Source organism: Mytilus californianus, unplaced genomic scaffold (assembly GCF_021869535.1).
Source record: "Mytilus californianus isolate M0D057914Y unplaced genomic scaffold, xbMytCali1.0.p SCAF_3, whole genome shotgun sequence".
NCBI lineage: Eukaryota > Metazoa > Mollusca > Bivalvia > Mytilida > Mytilidae > Mytilus > Mytilus californianus.
In genome coordinates, this window is record NW_026262679.1 from 11,054,361 (window position 1) to 11,066,974 (window position 12,614).

The 12,614-nt window shown below is 32.5% G+C and overlaps 1 long non-coding RNA gene across 1 annotated transcript; it reads left to right on the forward strand.

Annotated features, from left to right (window-relative positions):
• The first annotated feature begins 485 nt into the window (after positions 1-485).
• Positions 486-6,965, forward strand: LOC127733964 (uncharacterized). The gene is made up of 3 exons (XR_007997310.1): positions 486-684; positions 3,507-3,677; positions 4,160-6,965. It is a non-coding gene; the product is annotated as an uncharacterized LOC127733964 (long non-coding RNA).
• The last annotated feature ends 5,649 nt before the right edge of the window (positions 6,966-12,614 follow it).

The window sequence follows — 12,614 nt, forward strand, 5'->3', positions numbered from 1 at the left end:
TGTTTTACTACTTAAGTAATTGTCCATTAACCTGGAAACCCTTGTTCCCCCCCCCCCCCCTTTTTCCCCTAATTCCTAAACAGTGTACCACATGTACTAAGGGAAGCGTTCCTGTCACATTAAAACGATTGTTGTCCTTTGATATCAGTTGATATATTAAGATGTGTAATAGTGTAAAATCCAACAATTGCATTGCTACTATATAGAAGTCCATTAAATATTTAAATATGATGATTTATTAACCCCAGAGAGATATGGTATGCACTTTCGGCCCTTGGCCTCGGAGAATATCATAATCTCATCAAAAGTCAATAATTGTATATTATTGGAATCAATGAAGGCATGATAGCAAGCAAAATAAATAAATTCCAGACGTCATAATTGCTTGGAATTGCAATTCAGTGTTGACTTATCTGCACTGAACGATTGGACTTTGGCTTTTTCCTTTTGGTAGACAGCCAATCAAAATCGTGTAAAACCACGCATTGACTGTCTGGTGTCTAAAATTAGAAACTGGCACAACAAATCTGGAAAAATAGAACACAGCTGACGAAGTGAATGCCGGAGAAAGAAGAATCCTTACAGTTTCCTCATCTGAATGGTCGAATGTTTGACCAGAAGACAATAGCAAACCTTTTCTCAGCCAGTGCTGCAACCAACGTTGCGATTCAGTTTTGTCACAAGGTAAAATTTTGACCCACATACGTGACATTTATAATGTTTATTGTTGATATAGAATGACGTTATAGAATGCTATATTTTGGGGTATTTCAACTGAACAGCAGTCGTTGCATTAACAGATCACATGGGTTTAATTTCTAATTCAGAATATATACGACTTAAATAGATTAAAATGATTAGACAGCTGTTTAAAAATATTCAATCCGGACATGCAGTTTTCTCTGAAGCTCTCGTTTGTCCAATATTAAGTCCATGTGTTTGGTTGAATGAACAGACATACCAACTGAATAAAATTACTGGCTATCATGGTATATTTTAAAGGAGGTGTATAACAAGGATCTCCTGTAGTTGGTGATCGCAATACTGGTATACTAGTATTGTCCACAATACTGGTATAAAAATTTAAAAAACAGCAATACTGGTACATTACTGATATACCAGTATGTAGTTGTATTGTTCACTATACTTTAAGGTGTATAATGAAAAATGAATTTTAAGTAAAATTAGATATTGAAGATCAAAAGGAGATTAAATGAACTCAAAAAGATTATAGAGGATAATTGTGAAATCAATTAACAACCAGTTAAAAAAATTACTATACTTGTAAAAGATTATTGTTACTAAATCATCTTATTCAAACAATTGTTAAGTATATAAATAATTGCTAATAATTTTATCATATTTCTATATTTTATTTAATTCAATTTAGATAAAATAGAATAAAAGCTTTATGATCTGAGTTATTATTTAATAAATTCAAGCAAATTATTACACTATAACACTGTAAATTCAGCATTTACATGTATGCCATCGTATATTTTTTACAGATATTTTAATACATGTATACTAAGATCATATGCATTTGTTTGTCTTTATTTTCTTATTAATCTTTCACAATAAACATGATAAAAGATATCAATATCCATTAAACATAAAAAGTTGCTTAATAGGGGAACCTGATTATAATCAAATTAACTAGTTTGTCTACATGAATGTTAAGGGTAGTTAAAGCAGTTGATTCAGAACCATGGGCAATACAATTTGTAGCAGATATATCTACTGGTACAAATACTCAAATACTAATACTAGACAAGCACTCCTACAGTAAGAGAGCCGTACAGGTGCTATCTAAACAAGCTTGTAATCTAGTAAGCGTAAGAGAAAGTCCACAGACTGAATACCTAAATATCAATTTAGGAAGTGGGGGTTAATAAAAGATTAATTACCTATATGTATTGTTTATTTAAAAAAAACACAATACTGGTACAATACTGGAATACAATACTGGTACAAAATTTTTATACCAGTATTGTGCACAATACTAGTATACCAGTATTGCGATCACCAACTACAGGAGATCCTATAACAAAGCAACCCAGCAACAAAAAGAAACCCTAAAAATTAGAAGACATGTAAAGTCAGATCACATGTTTTTTGTAGGTCATATGAATTCGTACTATGCATGCTTTTTCAATGAAAATTGTGACGTCACATTGCATTCTTAATAGCATGAAAAACCCATGAGACGATATAGTGATCAACAGACAATTGCTTATACATCAAGCTTCAAATCTTCAACAGTCTGGACATCAACATCTACAAGGAAAATACACAGTCTGGACATCAACATCTACAAGGAAAATACACAGTCTGGACATCAACATCTACAAGGAAAATACACAGTCTGGACATCAACATCTACAAGGAAAATACACAGTCTGGACATCAACATCTACAAGGAAAATACACAGTCTGGACATCAACATCTACAAGGAAAATACACAGTCTGGACATCAACATCTACAAGGAAAATACACAGTCTGGACATCAACATCTACAAGGAAAATACACAGTCTGGACATCAACATCTACAAGGAAAATACACAGTCTGGACATCAACATCTACAAGGAAAATACACAGTCTGGACATCAACATCTACAAGGAAAATACACAGTCTGGACATCAACATCTACAAGGAAAATACACTTTCTTCATTATGCTTTACTTTAGCATAAATAATAAACTACTTTTCAAATTAATAAAGATCTATTTCACAAACGCATGTACATATCTAGTCACAATAAATCCAGAACAATCAACTGTAAAACTAATATATAAACCAAATACGGACTGTATTCCGCAATACGCAAAACCCAATAACTGGTTTAGGAGAGATAACTCTCTTAAACATATGCTAACTCAACCGAATGTCTTGACCATACCAGACTGACATACAACCCCCCCAAACAAAAACACGTACACGTCAATTAAATGAAAATAAGTAGAAATTATAATTTAGAAAAAAAGAAAAAGAAAAAAATCAATGCCCCAAATGCCTGTGGTTTCACTTACAGATGATACAGCAAATAGGATAAAGGGCTAAATTGACTCTAACAAAAGGCAAGATAACAAATACACCAAGATACAGACAATATGTCAAAGATAAAGGAATTCATTTAGTAACTGTTTTACTGTTTTGGTTTGGAGAATGTGATTTGTGACCTGCAAAAGGAAGTTTTTATTTATTTGAAAAAAATACCTATATAGTCTAAATACTCATATGGTCTATCCCATTAATGACCAAACGAGTATATACTGATATGGTCCGACCAAAGGTGTATGGTAGGACCGTATAAATATACTTGTATGGTCATGACTATACGTGTAAGGTTCAAATACTCATATGGTCCGGAACATATATATATATATATTGTATAATGATAAAATATTGATTATTTTGAAAAACCAATCAAATTTGGATAACAAATTATTAATCATGTAAATTTTCCCCAAACATGAAATGTTTTATTTATATTACTTTCAGTTATTGTTAGTGCACTGGTTCTAAATTGCAAACACGAAGTGGTAGAGACAGAAAAGATTGCCACTGAATATTTTTTATCTTGTTTTATATTGGAATAATAAGTGAATACTCAGCAATTTATTGCAAAATGGTGAAGGATATGTCTGCTGTTCAACCAAAGAATCTCCCTCGGTATGTATGAAAAAATGAGATATCTGATCATCTTTAAGTTACATTTTGTATATGGGTTTTTTGTACAATCTTTATAGTGTTAATCTACATGTAACTTTGAAAATGTATTATAAATATCCCTTAAAAATTGAATTTTATGCTGGAAGGAGTGAAATAACAAGTGACAAGTGGTTGTTGACTGAGTTAATCCTTTATTGGTAATAATGTAAGTAACTATACTATAATTATATTAAATATTGTGATACATGTATAAAGTTCATAAGCAAATAGCAGTCTGTTTTATAATATCACATGAATAGCAAAAATCGAAAACAACATGTTTCAGTTTGTAATGTCAGCTGTATGAAAAACTTATCACTGGCAGTATAAAATGAACTACCACTTATCTACATGTACATGCTGTGAAAAAATGTTAGGTTTTAAACAACATTGTTTAATATGTATGCTAGAATGCCAAATTCAGTTATCTTTCCATTTTGCAGGGAAAACAAAGCTGAAAATATGGAAACAGACACACCTCCCTCTCAAAGAGCACCAGTTCAACAGGACACAGTCCCAAGCCAAGCTCAGAGTAGGATGAGCATTAGGAGATCCACATGGGAGCCAGCTTGGGGACCAGTCTTCAAGAACAAGGAACATTTTGTAGAAATGCACCTTTGTTAAAAAGCTGATGAAGTGTTCCATGAAGCATTTTAGATTTTCTTGTTGTTCTTGAGAGTGATACTGTGCTGTTAAATTTTGTATAAATTTTTGAATTTTGTTTCTTTTATTAACCAAGAATTTCTTGATTTATCATGTACTTGTTGCTTTAATGATATTAGCCTAAATATCCTGATGTAATAACTGCACTAGCTTATAACATAATTTTGTGATTAATCCAGTTTTTCAACTAGATTGATGATAAAAGTCATTTTTAGTACAGCCTTTTACTTGTCACTGAAAAATTATATGTTAGATTTGGTTTTAAATGATTCATTGTTCTTATTTTTTTTTTGTCATAGATCTAAACCGTTGCACTTATTATACAAGTGATGGTTGTAAAATTCTGACTAATAAATCATAAAAACTAAATTAAGTGCAGTGGCAGACAATTTTTCACCATTTTACAATATTTTGCTTTTATATGTTTTGTGCAGTGACATTTGCTTGACATTTTGTGCAATGGGGTGATGGTGATTGAATTATTTAAAAAAACAGTTACATAAAGACATTTAGGTACGCAAACCCCTCAAAATAAATTTGATACCTCCGGTTTACATACTTCTGATGGGTGCTAGTTGATATAGGGCACATTAAATTGTAATAACTGTAATACATGTATATATAGACTGTGTTGTCATTATGTTGTAAATGAATTTGTTAAAACCTGTCATTATAGTCACTTGGGAACAAATTTTTGTAAAAAAAGCTGTAATACCAAAACAAACTTGTTTTTTTATGATGATGAAGTCAAGTTATTTGAAGAGTCATCTAGAAAGAAATACTCTCAAATCAACATGTGGGTCTCACAACAGATGTTTTGAGTGAACTGAATCTACAAAAATCTGTCAGCATTTTGTTAGTGATGTTTTAAATCATTCCAAAAATCTGGGATGTTTTTATAAATCTCTTTTTCTAATGTATAAAAGTTGTATTGCCATAATATTTTATCTATTATTTTCTAAAACAATATTTTGAGTGATTCTGTGTGGACTGATTTGATTCGAATGTTCTGAATCCCAACTGACTTCAGACAAATAGATGTTCATATGTGTAGCTGCTTCAAACTTTTCAAAGCTTACTGTATTTTTAATCCATTCCTATTATTTTTTATTATATATAATTGGAAATAGTAGGATTTTTCACCATCAGCTTTGTTTTCGTGTTTTCAGTGTTGTCACACTGTTCACGTTTTTCTATTTCAACTAATTGTATTGATTTAATTATGAGTTAGAATCTCTTACAATCACACCATAAACTTGCTTAAACATAAGCTTTCCCTCTAAAAACTTTAAAAACACCTAATTACTCCCTTAGACATATTAGCTTTCCCTCTAAAAACTTTAAAAAGACCTTAAACATAAGATTTCCCTCTAAAAACTTTAAAAAGACCTTAAACATAAGCTTTCCCTCTAAAAACTTTAAAAACACCTAATTACAGGTTTGTTACATTTTTTTATAATTGTTGAAATAAAATTTTATGATTTCAATTGTCATCATATTTTTCATTGAAATACAGACTACATTTGATCAGTAATAATAAAATAAGTTTGAAATTGGAGTGTTGACATAAAAATGTTGGAACAAATTTTCTCATTACTGTTCTTACTTTCCTTTAACGCTGTGAAATTCACCCCATAATTGTTCCTATTCAGTGAATGTGATGACAAAGTTTTATTGTTTACAATACAAGCTGTTTGTTTCAGATTTCTAGATTCTTGGTCAGTATTTATTTTTTTACAATACAAGCTGTTTGACTCAGATTTCTAGATTCTTGGTCAGTATTTATTTTTTTACAATACAAGCTGTTTGACTCAGATTTCTAGATTCTTGGTCAGTATTTTTTTGTGTAAAACAAATATATCTCACTTTTATTATATATTATGTATTTCATTGACACAAATATGAAGCTTTATATTTTTACCAGTGATTTTATTTATTGTTAATTTTGGAGGAGTATAATATCATTGCATTTTATTTTTATACATGGAATAATGAAAAAGGTAATTTTTTTTGTGTAGATGCTTCCAATAGTTTAAACTGAACTGTGAAAACATAAACACTTACATTTTTATGCTGAAATAATGTAAATATCTAATTATTTGTTTGACATGAAAGAGGCATTAATTTATGCAGTTCTCAGTAGGATGGCAATTTTTAGTCTTTTGAATATATAAATTAAAGATGAATGTAAGAAGAATGTTTATTTCCTAAAAAAGACAAGAAGACATTTTTATTGAGCTGTAATCCACATGTACAACTAGTCATCTTGAAAAAGAAAACTACAAATCATTGACTGTTAAAAAAGACTAAGCTTTTTTTGATGTATCTGTATTGCTCAGATTTTACAGTTTTTCTGTAAGAATTACAAACAAAACTTCCAAAAATTGGAAACAAACCATTTTAAAGTATTTATTTAATGATACTAATTGTTCCAATTTGATTGAATAACTGATGTAAAATGTTTTGTGTTTTGAAATTTGGAATTAAATTAATTTTGAAAAACAACAACAAAAGAAGTGTAAAGCGTTTAAATGAGTACTTGATTTATTATACTGTGTATAATATTAAATAAAAAAGTAATTTATATCTGTGTCATCTTATTTATGAGAGTTTGTCCATGCTCCATTTGAATTGCAATGTTAAGGCAAGCTGATGCAGAAATATCTAGGGTTGTCTTTCTTTTGCTGTATTCTTATTACTTATAACTTGTAATAGAATATTCAATACCCAAAGTCAAGATAATTTAATTTATAGATAGTATTTCATAAACCTTTGTTGGAAAAATGAGGCTGACTGTAAAATTTTAATTTTGCATCTGTTTTAAATAATTCTACCCATATGTTTTAAGTGTTGCCCCCAGCTACCAATTTGCAATGTCCTATATAATACAATCATTATTGCAAACAGAAGATGAAAAAATATTTCTGAATAGAGTGGTTTGAAAAGCTGATTTTCATCTCCCTTTCACCAATATAGAACTAGAATGTGTGTTTGTCTTTTATCTTAAAAGGCAAAATGACATGCTGACTAGATCTACCAATGTTAATCATTGAAGGTTGTTGGTTTACCAATAACCATTAACACTCGAACTCAGAAAAAACTAATCTGATGAAATAATACAAATATTGTTTAAATTGTTTGTAAAACTGATACTACTGAGTTGTGTATTTCCTGAATTGTGTGGTGTCTAACTGATACTATTGAGTTGTGTATTTCCTGAATTGTGTGGTGTCTAACTGATACTATTGAGTTGTGTATTTCCTGAATTGTGTGGTGTCTTTGGCTGTTTTTATTACACTGATTGAGATTTAGAAGTGAAGAATTGAATACCCACAAAAGTCTGTATAAGCTATGCTGATGTGTAAATTCACAGCCATGTCCAGTAAGAATGTGGTCGTAAAATCTGATGCCTCATGTAGAGAGAGTGCCACACACTATGCATGTTGAGAACCCATGAAACAACTCTTTCAGGGGTCAATTAACCTGTTGCAATGTTAAATTTCTTTCTCCAGCCAAGATACCCTCATTTTCCAGTAGCATTCCAAGTTTCCCGCCCATCATCCCGGTCAACCCCCTATTACAGGACCTACCTATTGTATCAATTGTTTATTCATCCTGAACAATGCATGATATTTGTCAGTGGACGCTTAGTAAACAACAATCAATCAATATTACTAATAAGTACACAGCTAAATTGTCCACCAGCCAGTAGAGATTTTGCCTCATTATACTACCGCAAAAAATTTGTGTTCGTATAATGCTATCACGTTGTCGTCCAAAGACATTTGGTTTCCGGACAATAACTTTAGTTTAAGTGTATGGATCTCTATGAAATTTAACCAAAAGGTTCAATACCACAAAAGGAAGGTTGGGATTGTTTTTGGGGGTAATGGGCCCAAAACAAGCATTTTTCTAGTTTCAGGACAATAACTTGTGTATAAGTATTTTGATTGCTCTGAAATTGTACCACAAGGTTCAATACCACAAGTAGAAGGTTGGGATTCATTTTGGGGGTAATTACCCAAACCGTTCAGGAATTAGGGGCCAAAACAAGCAATTTTCTAGTTTTCAGACAATAACTTGTGTTTAAGTGTATGGATGTCTCATAAATTTTACCACATTTTACAAAAAGAAAATTTCTTCAAATATTATTTTTTTTGGAGGGGTGGGGGTCATTTTTTTTCCTCAAGATCTAAGAAATTATCAATTTTCCAAAAAAAAAATTGGGGGTCACAATTTATTTTGCTAATTCTTTGTATATAGTCTGAAAACAGATTTACTAAGTATTGCGCAACAGCACAGTGTATTGCACAACTGGAAATCTTCAATTCATTATAAATTCAAATCATATAACCAATTTGAAGTTCATGTGAATGCTTATGAATAGACAGCTAGCATGACCACCAAATGACACACTTTAAACCTTTCCACTAACAAATCATTCACTGTAGTGTAATCCACTGAGTGTACACCTGACAATTACACTAGACAGCTAGTATGACCACCAAATGACACACTTTAAACCTTGCCACCAACAAATCATTCACTGTAGTGTAATCCACTGAGTGTACACCTGACAATTACACTAGACAGCTAGTATGACCACCAAATGACACACTTTAAACCTTTCCACTAACAAATCATTCACTGTAGTGTAATCTACTGAGTGTACACCTGACAATTACACTAGACAGCTAGTGTGACCACCAAATGACACACTTTAAACCTTGCCACCAACAAATCATTCACTGTAGTGTAATCCACTGAGTGTACACCTGACAATTACACTAGACAGCTAGTATGACCACCAAAATGACACACTTTAAACCTTTCCACTAACAAATCATTCACTGTAGTGTAATCCACTGAGTGTACACCTGACAATTACACTAGACAGCTAGTATGACCACCAAATGACACACTTTAAACCTTGCCACCAACAAATCATTCAATGTAGTGTAATCTACTGAGTGTACACCTGACAATTACACTAGACAGCTAGTATGACCACCAAATGACACACTTTAAACCTTGCCACCAACAAATCATTCAATGTAGTGTAATCTACTGAGTGTACACCTGACAATTACACTAGACAGCTAGCATGACCACCAAATGACACACTTTAAACCTTTCCACTAACAAATCATTCACTGTAGTGTAATCCACTGAGTGTACACCTGACAATTACACTAGACAGCTAGTATGACAACCAAATGACACACTTTAAACCTTGCCACCAACAAATCATTCACTGTAGTGTAATCCACTGAGTGTACACCTGACAATTACACTAGACAGCTAGTATGACCACCAAATGACACACTTTAAACCTTTCCACTAACAAATCATTCACTGTAGTGTAATCCACTGAGTGTACACCTGACAATTACACTAGACAGCTAGTATGACCACCAAATGACACATTTAAACCTTGCCACCAACAAATCATTCACTGTAGTGTAATCCACTGAGTGTACACCTGACAATTACACTAGACAGCTAGCATGACCACCAAATGACACACTTTAAACCTTGCCACCAACAAATCATTCACTGTAGTGTAATCCACTGAGTGTACACCTGACAATTACACTAGACAGCTAGCATGACCACCAAATGACACACTTTAAACCTTGCCATCAACAAATCATTCACTGTAGTGTAATCCACTGAGTGTACACCTGACAATTACACTAGACAGCTAGTATGACCACCAAATGACACACTTTAAACCTTGCCACCAACAAATCATTCAATGTAGTGTAATCCACTGAGTGTACACCTGACAATTACACTAGACAGCTAGTATGCCCACCAAATGACACACTTTAAACCTTTCCACTAACAAATCATTCACTGTAGTGTAATCCACTGAGTGTACACCTGACAATTACTAGTACACTAGACAGCTAGCATGACCACCAAATGACACACTTTAAACCTTGCCACCAACAAATCATTCAATATAGTGTAATCTACTGAGTGTACACACGACAATTACACCACTGTCAGTGTTCATGATTAGCAATTCTCTGAAAGGTTTTCTTTACAATCGCCCACTGACTACATTCTAAGATGGTTGCCTGTACTATCATTCAACTCAAAGAGTATTATGGAATATCAACCTGACTGTATCGCAGACAATTAGTCCTCTGTGAGTAATCTGGAATATCAACCTGATTGTATCGCAGACAATTAGTCCTCTGTGAGTAATCTGGAATATCAACCTGACTGTATTGCAGACAATTAGTCCTCTGTGAGTATTCTGGAATATCAACCTGACTGTATCGCAGACAATTAGTCCTCTGTGAGTATTCTTGTCAATCAGTCAATTAACATTATTCAAGGAAATCAGTCTATTGACCGTATTCTTAATAGTCAGTTCAATGACTTTTTTTTAATTTAAAAAATCACAACCAGTATTAAATGATGATATTCCTGATAGACAGCCCAGTGACAGTATCCACAATCCGTTAAGTGACATTGTTCTTGAAAAAAAGTCTTTCAACAGTATTCTGGACAGTCATTGCACTGATAGTATTCTAGATGATTAGTCCACGTACAGCATTCTGGTCTATCTTTCAAATGGATATTTTGCAGATAATAGACATTTGGCAGTACACTTGAGAATGAGGTCATTTATTGTATTCTTAATTTATATCAATGACAGGTTTTTTGAAATCCACTAACAGTATTCTTCACAACTGGTCCACTTAAAGAATACTTGGAAATCAGTTTTACATGGAAATTTCTTAACAATCAGCTCAATTACAGTGTTCTTGACACTCAAACCATTGACTATTCTTCATAATTATTTCACTGAAACTTTTCTTGAGAACCAGTCCACAGAAAACATACATGATATTCAATCCAACTAGAGTATTCTTGAATAATTAGTCTACAGTTTTATTGTAATCTAGTCCACAGAGGTATTTTTGACATAAATTCACTGACAAAATTCCAAACAATCAGCTAATTGAGAATGCATTTATCAATCAGTTAATTAACGTATTTCAGATGATCAGCCCACTGACAGTGTTCTTAACATTTTGTCTAAAAAACCCTCTATTTTTGTCGATTAGCCCACTGGAATATCAGTTTACTGGCAGTGTTCTTGACAATCAGTTCACTGACAGTACATTTAAAAATAAGTCATTGACCGTACACTCAACAATCTGTCCACTGACATTATTCTCGACAATAGGTCCACTAACATAATTCATGACAATAGGTCCTCTGTCAGTGTTCTCGACAATAGTTCCACTGGCAGTGTTCTCGACAATAGTTCCACTGGCAGTGTTCTCAACAATAGGTCCACTAAAATAATTCATGACAATAGGTCCTTTGTCAGTATTCTCGACAATAGGTTAACTGACAGTGTTCTTGACAATAAGTCCACTGGCAGTACACTTGACAATTATCATAACAGTACACTTGATAATAAGTTCACTTGTTCTCTTGGTAGTGCTCTGAACAATTAGTCAACTACAATATTTCTGACTGTCAACATTATTATTGACAATCAGTTTAATGACAGTTTTATTGACAATATGTCCAATTAAAGTATTCTTGATAATCAGTTTGTTGAGAGTATTTGTGAAAATAAGATCATTTACAGTTTTTCTCTACAATCAGTCAACCAGCTGAACACTTGACAGTTATTTCTCTGACAGTACAATTGACAATCAGTCCACTGACACTATTTCTTGACTATCTATCCACTTATAGTATTCTGACAATCTATTCTGACAATCAGTTCCCTGAAGTTTTATTGGGAATCAGCCCATGTATAGTATTCTTGACAATTAGTTTGCTGACAATATTCTTAATAATAGGTTATTAAACTTACAGCGTTACTGCTATTAATAATATTCTTGACAATATGTCCATTGACAGTTTGCATGACAATCAGTCCATTTACAATTTTCCTGACAATATATCCACTAACAGTATTTTTGACAATCAGTCCACTGACAATATTCATGACAATCACTTCACCGACAATATTCATGACAATCATTTCGATGACAGTTTTGTAATCAAACTGTCAACTGACAATATTTTTACAATCTATCCACTGACAGTATTTCTGACAATCTTTCCATTGAATGTATTCTTGACAATCTTTCAACTGACATCTGTCCATTGACTATTCATGACATTATCTACATTTGTATTTCTGACAATCTATCAACTGACAGTATGTATGACAATCTATCAACTGACAGTATT